At 41.3% G+C, this 14772-nt stretch overlaps 2 long non-coding RNA genes across 2 annotated transcripts; one reads left to right on the top strand and one right to left on the bottom strand.

The window, feature by feature from the left end:
- Window positions 1-8198: 8198 nt before the first annotated feature.
- LOC127348920 (uncharacterized) lies at window positions 8199-9671 on the bottom strand. The gene is made up of 2 exons (XR_007880022.1): window positions 8868-9671; window positions 8199-8675 (listed from the first exon to the last, which is right to left on the bottom strand). It is a non-coding gene; the product is annotated as an uncharacterized lncRNA (long non-coding RNA).
- Window positions 9672-10127: 456 nt separating this feature from the next.
- On the top strand, window positions 10128-11279 carry LOC127348919 (uncharacterized). Its single transcript, XR_007880021.2, has 3 exons — window positions 10128-10640; window positions 10869-10937; window positions 11027-11279. It is a non-coding gene; the product is annotated as an uncharacterized lncRNA (long non-coding RNA).
- Window positions 11280-14772: the final 3493 nt, after the last annotated feature.

A 14772-nucleotide genomic window follows, 5' to 3' on the forward strand; every position in this document is an offset into this window, starting at 1 on the left:
CCCAGTCCATTGTACTAGTATGCATCCAGATTCAGAGAAGCCACAGTGCAAACAAATACGGAGTACAACTTTTTCCGAGAACACAAGATTCCATGCCCCTCAAGCAAGCCAAGCATGGAAGCTGAACATACAACGCTGATAGCTACATAGTTCATCACTCCATATTGTAAAATAGTAACAACATCTTTGTAACGTGAGAGATGTTTTTTTCTGAGGTAATGTGAGAGATGTATCCTTTTCTTGCATCTAGCACATGACAACTGATAACTTAGTATTATAAGATAGATTCATACTATTGCAAATATATGAGATATACTTGCACGTTTTAATGTAAGATTATGAGAGACAAAAAAGAACAAATTGGAAGGCACCCACAACCACAGCTCATTGCACACCGTTCAAATTGCATATCGCACGTTGATGCTTCCTCCCACTTCGCTGCTGGGGCAAAGAAGGAGGCTAACTCCCTCATCATGCTGGCGATGCGCACCTCTGGTTTGAGCGCAACGCTTGCGTCTCTTTGAGGATAATCGCACGTCCATGGCCTCCTCCCTCAACCTTCTGCTTGATGAATGGGCCACCTGGGTAGCTTCGCACCATGGGCTTGTGAAAGGTGTAGAGTAGCCGTGTGGGGGGTTGCGGTGGTGTGTGTTGCTTGTCCCCGCTTTGGGTTGTACTCAACATTACTCTCGGACAACTTCGTCAATCTTAAAGCTTAATGCAATGACGTGCAGATCTTCCGCGGGTTCTCAAATTTTTTTTTGCATATCACCAAAAAGGAACAGTTGGGAATTAATCCCTCCATTCTTGTGGCGACTATGTTGCAAGAACTCGTTTATCTTCATAAAAAATTTACAATGGAAGAAGATGACTTAGTTGTGTAGGTAATTATTTTATATCTCGTAATGTTTTGCTCGTGGTTACCTTTGTTATCTACCTTGCTTAATAATTAATGAACCCGTTGTACTTTCATAGACCCTCACCCCAAACTTAAATGGGTAGTCTAGTTTTTTTATCCATTAATTAGTTAGTTAATTATATGTTTTTAGACTAGTCACAATGGGAAGTATCATACATTAGTAGCATGCACATGATACTAGTTTATGATACTACCCCCACAATGCATATTATCATAAGATAGTATCATAATATCATCATATTTAATGTTTTGTAGAATCTCAATACAAATTTGTATACATGATGTGTTTGCCATTAAGTTTTCTAGTTTTACGTACCATGATACGGTATCATATTATGATACCAGTCCCATCTCTCACCTCATTAATTGGTACGCCACATCAGATTTTTGCCAACATGACATGCATGATACTACTTATGATACTCCTATTGTGGCTAATCTTAATTAGGCTGATCCTTCAGGATCATGGTCCAAAGCTGTATACCTACGTTACTACACACTAGCTGAATGCCCGTGCGTTGCCACGGCTCATTATTGTAAATATAAAATAAACAAAAATATTCACTTTGCATAACTCGACAATTATAGAATGCATTTTTTACTTTGCCAGATAATAATAATCCAAAAGCTATTAAATTTATTTTTCGCATAATTCCACATCATATATGTAGAAAGTAATATTTTTTGCGGACTCCAATTGTCTCTCCAAATTCTATCAATATTTTACTTCGTTGATTTTCTCTTACATAGGACTTTGAGTACCCCATGTTATTAGGGTTTTAATTTTTTGCACGCTGATTCTTAGCTAATTTGCCATATTTATGGCACTTATAGATTTATTAATCTTTCTAACTACGAAAATCAATCCGTAATTTATTTGTTTATGTATAGTTCAGTTTATACCAAGACAATGTATGTATATCCAAAAATAGAACTACACTTTCTTATCTAGTGGCCATGTCCACAAGTTTCTTTTTAACATGTAGCCCCCTTCATCTGGGAGAATTCATGAGCGTGTGTTTGATTGTTTGAACCATCTCCAATTTCCTCAGTGTCCACCTGAGTTTTTGGAATAAAGAAAAGATCTACCGGAATAACTCTTTCCATTGGCTAAAAGGGGGCTAAAAGCAAGGAGTGCATTAGCTGCACCTAACGTTCAGCTTCTCAGAGAATGCAGACCTCTTGGCAACAGAACAATGTGCATCTCTTCTGATAGCACCATCCCTCCCTCTGTAATCATAAACTAGGAAGCTTTGGCGCGGCGGCACGCCGCGCCCGTGGTCACACATGTTTTGTCGATTGTTTGAAAAAGGCAGGCCGGAGGGAGTAATTTAATTTGATCGCACATACTCTAGATATTGTAGAAATATTGTGCTTCGCCTTAACCTTAACCTTAGTGTTTTCGTAGCCGATTGTCTTGAGAAATCATATCTTTAGTTTGTTCTGCTTTCGAACTCTGTTATGCAATGAAATTTAATTTCTACTTTATATCTTCAGGTTGTATATAATATGCAGCGAGCTGTTCATGTATATACAGAGCCTAGTACATTGAGTTTTTTAGGGCTGTCCAAGGCAGTGTGTGGCAGGACTGCAAACAGAGACCGCATTTGAACACTACGTAAAGTTGACTGAATTGTTTTGATGTTGTATTATCGCTTGGTGTACAAATTATACCAGACGCAGTGTTATTTGTAGCCTGCTATCTATTGCACACCAACAGTTGTAAACAGAATTCAAGTAGCAGCAAGTCAGCTTACTGTACACTGTGGCAAGCGTTCTTCCATAATCCGTTTGACTTCTAATAACTGATCGGAAAGATCAGTTGTTGTCAGTGACTTGCAGGGGAGAATGGAGCTATGGCACAACACCATGCCATGTCCATTAGGTGATTATGAGGCGAAGAACAAAACGGGATAGTATTTCAAATAGGAAAACTTGAAACATAAAATTAGCAATGCATGCTAGCAAATCAGCTGTCGTTCAAATGTTACAAACACAACTTGAAGCCTTCCAGATCAATTAGACCGCAAATAACGTAAGTTCCCACAAAGGAGCAAGCCTGCCCAGCCACATCCATTACAAATTTCAAAATTTTCAGCACAAAAGCTCATGCTTTAGCAAACTACAGGATATATGAAGAGGTGCAATGGAGCATCATGACAACGTGATAACGAAGTTGGCAATTCCTAACCAGGCAGAACATCTTCTCTACCTCAGCATCCAGGATCTGTATCCGGCAACATGATTTTCGCCACAGCTCTGAAAACATTAGTAAGTGCTAAATTACTAATCTGTATTGTTCAGTGAACTGTAGGTGGTAATTTGACACAGAAAGTAATTATAATTGCTGTTAGGATCAAGAAAATATGCGCTGACAAATGAGTTCCTTCTGTACATCATGTCCATCCAAAATAATGGCATTAGAAAAACTTCTAGCTGCAGGATGGTTAAGGAGACGAAAAGCTCGTGTTATTTTGCAAATCAAGAGAATGTATGATGCATCATTGGAGACTCTATCAGCACCACACGGGAAAGGCTGCAGCAAGCTTGCAGCACAATCATATCAGTATCAGTACCACACGGGAAATGCTGTCTCTATGCATGGTTCAGCTAATTTTACAACAAAATAACTAATAAGATATACTTTTTATATATCATAATGAAAACAAATACAATGGTGATGAAGTAATTCAAAAGGAGAAGTATATATACTAAATTTTTCTGGCTGAAAGTGTAAAATTTGTTAATTACTCGGTTGCACCTTGAACTAATCGAAGCTGGGTACCACCTGAAGATGACATTAAGAATTGTTCATGAAACTGGAACGTATTTAGACTTCAATAACTTCTCCTAAATCAAAATAAATAAATGGTGATGCATGTATTATAACGAAAGGAGAACTCTAGTAAATAATCATGAGAATCGTATCCCCAAGAATACATCTGTAAATATCTAAAGCTGTGCACCATAGTCTTGCCAGAGAATCTAGATACTTATTCTCATTGATATTATGGATATCAGAACCCTGTGTATAAAGTTACGAACATGCAAACTTGCAGCACAATACTATCAGCACCATATGGGAATGGTTGTATCTATGGTTCAGCTAACTTTGCAACAACAAAATAGTAAGATATCATTTTTTTTATGTCAAAATGAAAACAAAATACAACGGATATGAAGAAATTCAGAAGTAGAAGCAAGGAGCAGCATATTAACTTGATCTGGTTATACGGATCCAAAAGGAGTTATATAAGGGTGAACTTGTATAATTGCCCAATTGCAGCTTAACTAACCGAAGCTCAGTAGCGCCTGAAGATGTAATCGTGAATTGTTCATGAAAGAGGAATACAATTACACTTTAAACATTACTCTTAAAACTACAAAACTAAATGGTAATGCATTTATTATATCAAAGAGAAAAACTCTGCAGGAAACAATCATGAGAATTACATTCCAAAAGATTAAACCTCTACATACCTCAAGTTTTCCACCAGTACTGACAGAGAATATTTTAGATATAAGAACCCTTCCTAGGATGCTCTAAATTCCTCTTTCATGAACATGCAAACTTGCAGCACAATACTATTAGCACCATATGGGAATGGCTGTATCTATGGTTCAGCTAACTTTGCAACAACAAAAATAGTAAGATATCATTTTTTATAGGTCAAAATGAAAACAAAATACAACGGTGATAAAGAAATTCAGAAGTAGAAGCAAGGAGCAGCATATTAACTTGATCTGGTTATACGGATCCAAAAGGAGTTATATAAGGGCGAACTTGTATAATTGCCCAAGTGTAGCTTGAACTAACCGAAGCTCAGTAGCGCCTGAAGATGTCATTGTGAATTGTTCATGAAAGAGGAATGCAATTAGACTTTAAACATTACCCTTAAAACCACAAAACAAAATGGTACTGCATTTATTATATCAAAGAGAAAAACTCTGCAGGAAACAATCATGATAATTACATTCCAAAAGATTACACCTCTACATACCTCAAGTTTTCCATCAGTACTGACGGAGAATATTTTAGATATAAGAATCCTGCATGTACACATTAACATTATCAGGCAAACCTGGATATATTGTTCACTAACGTGGTAGAGAAAACGACATATTAAGTTTGAATTTCCAAAATCAAGTGTTACATCATAAGATAACTAAAATATATAATGTTGCAGTGAGAAAGACATGGCATAAGATCTCCTAATAAAGCAGGGGACAGTGTGAACATGCCATGCCGCTTAAACCTGAAATGATTGCACCTTCAGAATCAGTAGTAGGTAGTGAACATATAGAATCCAATTTGCACAAACTCTCTAGTGCATAAGGAAAAAATTGTGTGCCACCAGCCGGAGTTTCTCCTCATCGGAGTAGACAGTACCAACCAGCAGCGTCCAGGGAGCCGGAACGGCTACTGGTACTACGACCCATCCGTCAGCCTCACCCTCACAAACATCCTCGCAGGCCCTCCCTAGCACATACAATTCTCGAAATTTTCAATTACCAAATCAAATTATATTCCGTAATCAATTTACACAATAGTCTGTTGTTCTATAAGCAATGATAGCTTCTATGACTAAATAAGATTGTGTTCTGTATTTTGCTTGCATGGACAACCTTGCATCTAGCGAATCAAACACCAAGATACTTCCTCATATCATCCTCCCCTTTTGTCGCTGACTACAGTCACCGATTAATGTCATGGCTGATAATTCATACCTGCGCCTCCACTGCCGCCGATGCAGCCAGCCCCTGAAGAAGGTTGTGTCGCACACCTTCACTGGCGGACGAAATACACGAAGCAAATTTGAAATAGCAATAATGTAAAAACACAACTAATGAGGCCAATACAATGGGAAATTACTCATGAGGCGTAGCCACAGAGAGCACCCTAACACAGAAGTGACACGCTGTCTGAGGTTCATCCATGTAACCAATTATAAGTTTGCTGGAATAGCTGCCTGTAGCCACAACATTTCGCCTGTAGCCAAATCCGGACAAAGGAATCTGTGAAGAAAAGAAAATATCAGTTCAAACAATTTGTGAAGGCAGAGAAGCACAACAGGACCAAATCTGTAGAGACAAAACAGTCCTGAGAGACAAAACAGTCCTGAGAGCCAAACATACTTGTTCAAACAATCTGTGAAGAAAAGATAATCGTGGCAAACCAAAGCCTTCACCTCACCGTTTGGCCCAGCCAGCAGTCCTGAGTGGCACGGTTCCTTTTTGCTGCAGAAACCAAATCGGTGAGAAAAGAACGAAAATATGCAGAGGTGTGAATACACAAGTAGAACGCGAGGGCACATTGTTCACACGTAGACAGAGCGGCACTGGTGTCCCGTGGAGGGAAGGGCGGCCTGCCTTATGTTCTTCGCCAGTGCCGGCATGGTCGGACAGAGAAGGAGCAGCATCGGCATCCAGCAGAGCGAACGGCGATCTTAATCTTCCTCGACGGGGGCCTGCCATGTGGTCTTCGTCGGCGGCAGCAGACCTGTGCGTCGGCCTGCAAGAAGAAAATCCTAGCACTCCGAGAAAGTAGAGAAGCGAAGAGACCACAGTGGAACGGCCATGGAGTCTCACCACCTCTGTTTCCTCCGCCGATTTGCCGCTGCTGCGACGACAGTGTGTGACTGCTGGAGAAATCAGTGCGCCGGTCATCCTCCGCATCCAGACAACTCCTTCATGCGGCTGACCTCCTTGCACGGCTCCCAGGTGTGTGTTGATGGTGGATCACGACCAGATGTGCACTTTTCAGAGGACTATGGGCTGGGATCTTGGCTAGGGAAAATCCTCCATGGGAGGGCAGTAGGGATGGAGGTCGATCGGCCATGGATGGGAGGTGGGCAGTAGAGAAGAATCGTGGGGAAAAGTCCAGAGAAATCGATGGTGGGGCCCAATACCGCTTTGACCAAAGCAAACTAAACACGTGACCGGAAGGGGCGGATGGAGCAAAACTGGTTGCCGGTAAACCATGAAGAGAAAAAAAAGTGAAATTGAAACTGACCACGATCGATGACCAGAAGATGGAGTACGTGTCAATACACCACCAGATGGATAAGTGGATAAATAGCACATCTACAGTGTCCAAACAACTTACGATACTCTAAATTGATCAACTTTTATATAGTGTATAATAACAACACACGCTGCACCTAACCATATTGAAGGCATGATCACTTCAAAGAAGTGTGTGTACCGCATGGCTCATAGGAGCATATGCTCCCAGATTATGTGAATCCACATTTTAAAGTGTTAAAAAATTCTAAACTGATAAGACATTTTATGTGAATCCACATTATGTGAATGTACATTATGTGAATGTACATCTAGACATTTTATGTTGGTACATAAGTTTTCAAAAGAAAAAAACATTTTTCTGTGGCTCATGTAAAAAAGACAAATTTTGATGCTGTAACACGACTACGTATAGGACATTTTTTTGTCTTTTTTGTACACACCACACAAAATGTTGTTTTTCCACGAAAACTTGTGAACGAACATAGGATGTCACGATGTAAACAAAAAAAATTATGTCAGATTTTTTTGACATTTTTTATTTTTTTTTCTTCTATAATGGGTGCATATGCACGCATGTGCCAAAACGCCACCTCCGTGTACGGTACCAGATCAATGGATTGCTCTGAAGCAAAACTGATAAGACATGCTTCGCTGACTTAAATTGGGGCTAGACCAAACCAAATCGATAAGAGATAAGTACATTAGAACTGATATGCATATTGTGTAGCAACTATCTACAAAGGGTCCAAAAAAGGGACTAAGACATTTGCAACATGGTTCATTTTCGTAAATTCGACACCTCTCCGTGAACCCCAAACTGAACAATATTATAGATAGCCTTCAAACACATGTGGTACTATTCTCTCCCTTACCTGAATGCGGACAAAAGTACATACACCTTAAGCAACAAATAAGATGTCAAGAAAATACAACTCTAAACCAAGCTAGGTACAGACAAGCTTAACACCTAACAAGAAATGTCTCCAAATCAAGATAGGTAGAGCTAAGGCTTAGTACCTAAAAAAGTAAAGAGAAAGTTTAAAGCAGGAAATGCAAGAGAAAAAAAATCACATGGGCTTAAATATTTCTCCAAGCATATGAAGAACCGTAGTTTAAAGAACTTTAACAAAGACATTTCGTCCTTGGTCCTTTATACAGGATTAGGCCATTGCTGCAAACTGCAGTCGTTTGTTAAAACAATCTCTGAAAGGTCATTACTGCACTGAAGATCTTCAAGAATAATTCACACCAGTAGAAAAGAACTGACGCTATTTTGAACCAAATCGAACAAAGAGATAGTACAATATATAGCATACATTCTTTGATGTAGTTCATAGTACTACACATGTTGCTGTGATTAATCATCGCCCGGTGGCAGTAACTTCTACCTCGTTTGATTCCACCTTTTATTACCGCCAAGATTAAGGGAAAAGATAGATGGTACACTGACATCTTTGTCGATGATTGCAGTGATGCAGGATCCGAAGCCGTAAAATGGTTATCAATTGGGGAATGCACAATTGTGTGTGTGTCTGTCTGTCGAACCCAACTGTCAGGTGGAAGTGGTTATATGCCCAGCTGTGCCTGCGTTGTAAGTTCAGAATAAAACTGAATGAAAATCTGAAACTCTACTCCATCTTCTTCCTTCTCATGTTTTCCCAAGATCCTATGTATCTTGTCCCTCGCTCACATCACGGCATGGCCGGTGGCTGCGGACTGTTACACTCTCCTGGAATTGCATGTATGCAAGCACAATCACTGGACTGAAGTTCAGTTGTTGAATAATTGAATGTGAGGACTAAACGTAACCAAATAATAACTTTGCAACTGAATATCTGAAACTTCTGCAGCAGACAGCAGTCCTACGCGACCTCTTTCTTCAGTAAACAATTAAACATGACGCCAAAGTAATTAAACTCACCCTCATTGAGGCCACGATCTGGACGACGTTGCCCTCCTGAACCCGTTCCGTGTGACGAAGTATCTCGTCCTCTCGATCTTCTTCCCCTCGCAGGTTTCCTCTGCGCCGACGCTAGGTATGCTGGCAGTGTCGAGCTCCTCGGGTAAGAGGATTTTGCAGAGGTCAGGTAGGACGCCCCGAAGCAACAGGACATGGCCACAGGGACGCCGCCGGCCCAAAGCGAGGCGGAGTAGGGCAAGGCCGCCGGCCCGATGCCGGCAGAGTGCACCCGCCCGCGAAGAGACAGGACAGGGGCGCCGGTGGCTCAAAGCAAGCTGGGAGAGGGGCGGCCGCCGGCCCACTGCCGACACAGCGCAGGGGAGGGCGACACACGGGGATTGGTGAAGCGGTGGTACCGGCATGAAGCTGATGCAGTAGCGCTTGAGGGCAGAGAGGGAGAGGTATGTGACGGAAGCTGCCATGGCACATAGGATGGCGTGGACGAGAAAATTGAATCTGGCTGAAGAATACAGGGAAGGAAATTAAGTGGAGATCAGATCCATGAGCCAAGGCATATACCATGATTTTCTCGGGAGAATTAACCACACGAACAATCAAGGAGGAAAGACCCGATCTTCATCATTGATGATACATGGTAAGATTCTTTTCGGGAGTGTCATAGGCAGCAAGGAATTAATTTGCATTGATTGTTATTTGATACGGAATTAGCGGCGAACAAGGAAAGGTGGAGGGATGACTTGATCCAACGTTGATTGTGAGAGCGAAGATCGTCAGATTACATTGAATGGACAGGATGATCCTAATCTCCTTCACCAAACGTGTTGTATGACCTACGACCAACTCGAATATAATAACTACACATACGGCAAGATGTGTTTTGTGGTACCCTCAAATGAATAATAGCCCTCAATTTCCGTCCATTCAAAGGCCAACAAAAATTTATACTTGTGTCAAAAACATGGCCAGTATAATTCAATAATCCTAGACGTACGGACTGATTCGGGTTACAGAAATCTTACATGCTAACGTGGGCTGTGTTGGTTGGTTGAAATTTGATGCAATGCTGAAAACCCGGGGCTGAGTTTGGATTTGCACTGCCTCTGCGTGAGTCCGTAAGATTATTCCGTAGAAGTGTTCCGTATGTGTAGCATTGCTCAGTATAATTCATACTGGTGCCAATTTTGGTACCGCACCGGAAAAAGGCTGTAAATGGGCCCGACCCAATAAACCCAATCGTTATTCCTTTGTATGAGACGTCCTGTGAAGAAAAAAAATCATAACCTTCTCCTCCGCGAGTCGACCTCGCTGGCTAGGTGCCGCCACCGATCTCCGGGGAACTCCGGCGCCTCAGCCCCTCCCGCCGGCATGTACGTCTCCTGGTCCAAGATCTCCACCTACCCCACCAGCTCCTCTCCCTCAACTCGCCCTCTTGGCCTCGCCCCCGATCCAAGATCACATGGCGGCACCGCTCTCCTCGCTGGCCAAGCCGGCGGAGCTCGTCACGCGGTTCCGGGACGGGAGCAGGTCCCCTGCCAGGCGACGTCCGTGTCCGTCCGTCCGCCCGATGGCGGCAGACAACAAACAAGGTTCCGCGGTGACCGGAGCAGTGATGCTGGCCCTCTTGGCAGCGGCGGCGGTGACGGCGGGCCGGCGATGTGGACAAGGACGCGAGTGGATTTCGGGCAGCGCACCGAGAAGCTGGTACTGGTGCGGCACCCGAACGTGTTGGCGCGCTCCGGGCGTATTTACAGACCACGGAGCGGATAGTTATCAGTCAGTGCTCCCCATTACAGCATTTGTTTCTTCGTAATTGTCATTGCCGATGTTCAGTTTCTGTGATCAGCAATAATTTCCTACTATATATATGTATCATTTTAGCTCATTACAATTCTCAATCTGAAGTAGGGTAAATATTGGAAATAATGAGGAAATTGTAGTCTTAATCTGCCCCGCTCTAAAGACCCGAAAAATGTACATATAACTTTCATGTCAACTGAACAGACCTTGCCGGACTGTATGTGCCCAAAGTTTTGAGCCGATGTTTGTGCTTCACGCCTTCACCTTCAGTAGGTAACTAAACTTATTATTGTCTTACTCATTTCCGTGCCCTGATGTCATTGTGTTTTAACTGAACTCTTTTGTTTCGGTACAACCTCAAGAAGCTGAGCTATGACGAGAGGAAGGCAAGTCTTGTTAAAATGCTGAACGCCTTCGACTCCTCTGTTGGTGCCGATGTGGATGATGACAAGGATGACGAGTGAAGAGTGTAGTCTCCGTACTAGTGCTATCTTTATGATTGAGTTGAACTTGCTCTGTGTCATTCACCCCTTGTTAAAGTTGGTCACTAAGAAAAATGACCATGTTTCTTTCAGTATTGAGGATCATATTGGACTTATTATCTTATTTTGATGACGCATTGCTGTCTCGCTATTGGCTTCAAGGTTGTTGTTTCAGTGTTCCCTTTAATTTTTATATCATGCTTAGATTATTGCTTGTCATCCTCATGATTTCATTGAGCTGGCCGGAGTTGGGTATCCAAGTAATTTGCAACGGCATTTTTTGTATTTGGAAACGCTTGTAGTGCCAGGGATAAAATCCCACGAAAGCCCAAGCCTACAGTCCTGAACAAAACACCACAAAATATATGAGTTTCTTTAGAATTAGTATTGTTGTTTACTTAAGCAAAGAAACTGATAAGCATAAACTTGAAGGAGCCATGTTTACAATAAGTTAGTTTTTGACCAGGGATGCTTCCACCAGCTACATCCTCATAAATACGGATGGAATTTTATTTCAACTCCAAAAGTAGGGCAAACATATCAAGGGCCGATAATTAGTAAATAATAATAGAAGAGCTCGATTGTTCTTTAAACATCGGACGTCCATTTGAAGCCTAGAACCAGCGGTACTGTCCAAACTTAGAACGCAACAAAACTAGTAGTTTTTCCCACATTGTATGAAGCTTCGGAAGCTTCCAGTTCCCAAGAAAAGCCCAAATAATGCAGCATCGCTAAGAGTGCCTTGTCCAATGTGTATGATCTTCAGCAACCCTGGAATCTGAAACCAAATCAGATTGTTGAGAGCACTCAAAAATTTCTAGGCCATGTTTGATTGTTGGTTAGAAACCAGCTAAACAAATGCGGTGTAAAGTGATGAGTTTCACATACTGAAATATAATCTGACAGTTCAAGGTTAACCATGACATAAGGATAGGACTAGGATATATCATGACTGAGGTGGCAAGATATAGTGATATGCATAATCCTTTGTATAGCAAAAAAGAGCATAACAGTAAATATACTTCTAATAATGTTCGTATTTTAACACACTAAGTATTCGTTTTAGCACCGAATTTAGACCAAGTTGAGTCAATTAATTTAAAACGGATGGAGTATATGCATGTGAACTGATGAGTTTCCTATCTTTTGTAGTTGTCAGTAGCATCTTATGCTTCTCAATTCTCATTTCCTTCAGATTACTGAAACCTCTCTTTCATATTAAATTTTCTAGAAAACATATGAATGGTTTATCTTGCTGGCCCAAGCCTACCCGGCGACGGGCCTCGCTCCGCTCATCAGAAGTTAGCCTCCCTTTAGTATATGAATTTGGATCAAAATATAACAAACTCCACCTTGAGACAAATTGCATCTTGTAGCATGAACTTCAATGATCTCCTAAACAACAAAGAAAAAACAATTGTTGGCACCAACAACCACTTGGGCTAAATAGTTATACCAACCAAGCTCGAGCAAAGCTCAAACTTGGAAACAGGAACTGACTTTGTCATCATATCAGCAGGATTATCATGAGTACTTATCTTGCATACCTTCAGTTTACCTTGAGCAACAATGTCGCGCACATAATGGTACTTGATATCAATGTGCTTTGTCCTCTCATGGAACATTTGATCTTTAGTAAGGTATATTGCACTTTGACTATCAGAAAACAAGTTAATGCAAGAATCATCTCCACAAAGCTCAGCATACAAATCTTTCAACCAAACAGACTCTTTGCAAGCTTCATTAATTGCTATATATTCTGCTTCGGTCGTAGATTGGGCAACAACAGGTTGTAACGTTGCCTTCCAACTCACAGCACATCCACCAACAGTGAACACAAAACCTGTGAGGGATCTTCTCTTATCCAAATCGGCAGCAAAATCTGAATCCACATAGCCTACGAGTCCCTCACCGGTCTTGCCAAACTTCAAGCAAGCTTTGGATGTGCCACGAAGGTACCTGAAAATCCACTGAACAACTTTCCAATGTTGTTTACCAGGATTAGCCGTGTATCGACTGACCAAACTCATAGCATATGACAAATCAGGGCGAGAACATACCATGGCATACATCAAGGAACCAACACCACTAGAATATGGAACTCGTGACATGTACTCAATATCTCCGTCAGTACTAGGACATTGCAATGCTGACAATTTAAAGTGAGGAGCAATAGGTGTACTAACAGACTTTGCATCATGCATATTAAAACGGTGAAGAACTTTCTGAATGTAATTTTGCTGACTAATAAATAACACACTAGATTTTCTGTCTCTTGTAATTTCCATACCTAGTATTTTCTTAGCAGCACCAAGATCCTTCATCTCAAACTCACTACTTAACTGTGACTTTAAAGTAGTGATCTCTTTCTTGCTCTTGGCAGCAATGAACATATCATCAACATATAACAACAAGTATATTGGTGATCCATTAACAAACTTGATATAAACACAACTATCATACTGAGATCTCTTAAACTTATGTGTAATCATAAACGAATCAAACCTTTTATACCACTTTCTTGGAAACTGTTTCAAACCATGCAGAAAAGCAGTCTTTACATCTAGCTGCTCAAGCTCAAGATCATGCATAACCACAATACCAAAGAATGCACGAATGGAACTATGCTTCACAACCGGAGAGAATACATCATTATAATCAATACCGGGAATTTGGCTGAAACCTTTTGCTACTAACCTTGGCTTAAACCTCGGAGGCGCATTAGGAGACAAACCTTCCTTTTTTTAAATATCCACTTACAGCGGACAACCTTCTTTTGTTTAGGCAAGGGTACAACATCCCACGTGCCATTCTTGTCAAGCGATTGCACTCCTCTTGCATAGCAGAAATCCACTTCACGCGGTCAACGGATGCAACGGCCTCAGTATATGTAACAGGTTCAGTATCATGCTCCACCTATTCAGCACAACTCAAAGCATGATGAACAAGATTACATTCTTCATTTAAATGAGGACGTGGACCTTTGTTATGCCTCGGTCTATCAACAGCAATGGAACTATTTGTTTGCTGCAAAACGGTGGTGAGTGTTGAACAACAGTGTTATCATTTTCAGCAACATCATTTTCTTTCTCCTCCACGTGCTCCACCTGCACGCTAATCCTCTGTTGTTCATCATCAGAATTATCAGAAAAATCAACATCATCAGTAACATCTGTAGATGAACTCTTATAAAACATGACAGCCTCATTAAAGACTACATTCCTGCTATGCAACACTTTCTTAGTTTCAGGACTCCATAACTTGTATGCCTTAACTCCTGAACCATAACCAAGAAACACACACTTAACAGCCCTAGGCTCTAGCTTTCCATTATCAACATGAGCATAAGCAGTGAAACCGAAAACTCTCAACTGTGAATAATCAATATATGAACCGGACCATACCTTAATAGGAGTTTTCTTATCAAGCGGAATGCAAGGTGACCTGTTTATCAAGTAACAAGCGGTGGAGGCTGCTTCAGCCCAAAGACGTCTATGCATACCAGCATTGGACAACATGCAGCGAGCCTTGGAGATGATGGTTCTGTTCATCCTCTCCGACACACCATTTTGCTGAGGAGTATATGGGATGGTGTGGTGCCTAACAATGCCTTCATCGCTGCAATA

The sequence above is a fragment of the Lolium perenne genome, chromosome 4 (assembly GCF_019359855.2).
Source record: "Lolium perenne isolate Kyuss_39 chromosome 4, Kyuss_2.0, whole genome shotgun sequence".
Taxonomy (NCBI): domain Eukaryota; kingdom Viridiplantae; phylum Streptophyta; class Magnoliopsida; order Poales; family Poaceae; genus Lolium; species Lolium perenne.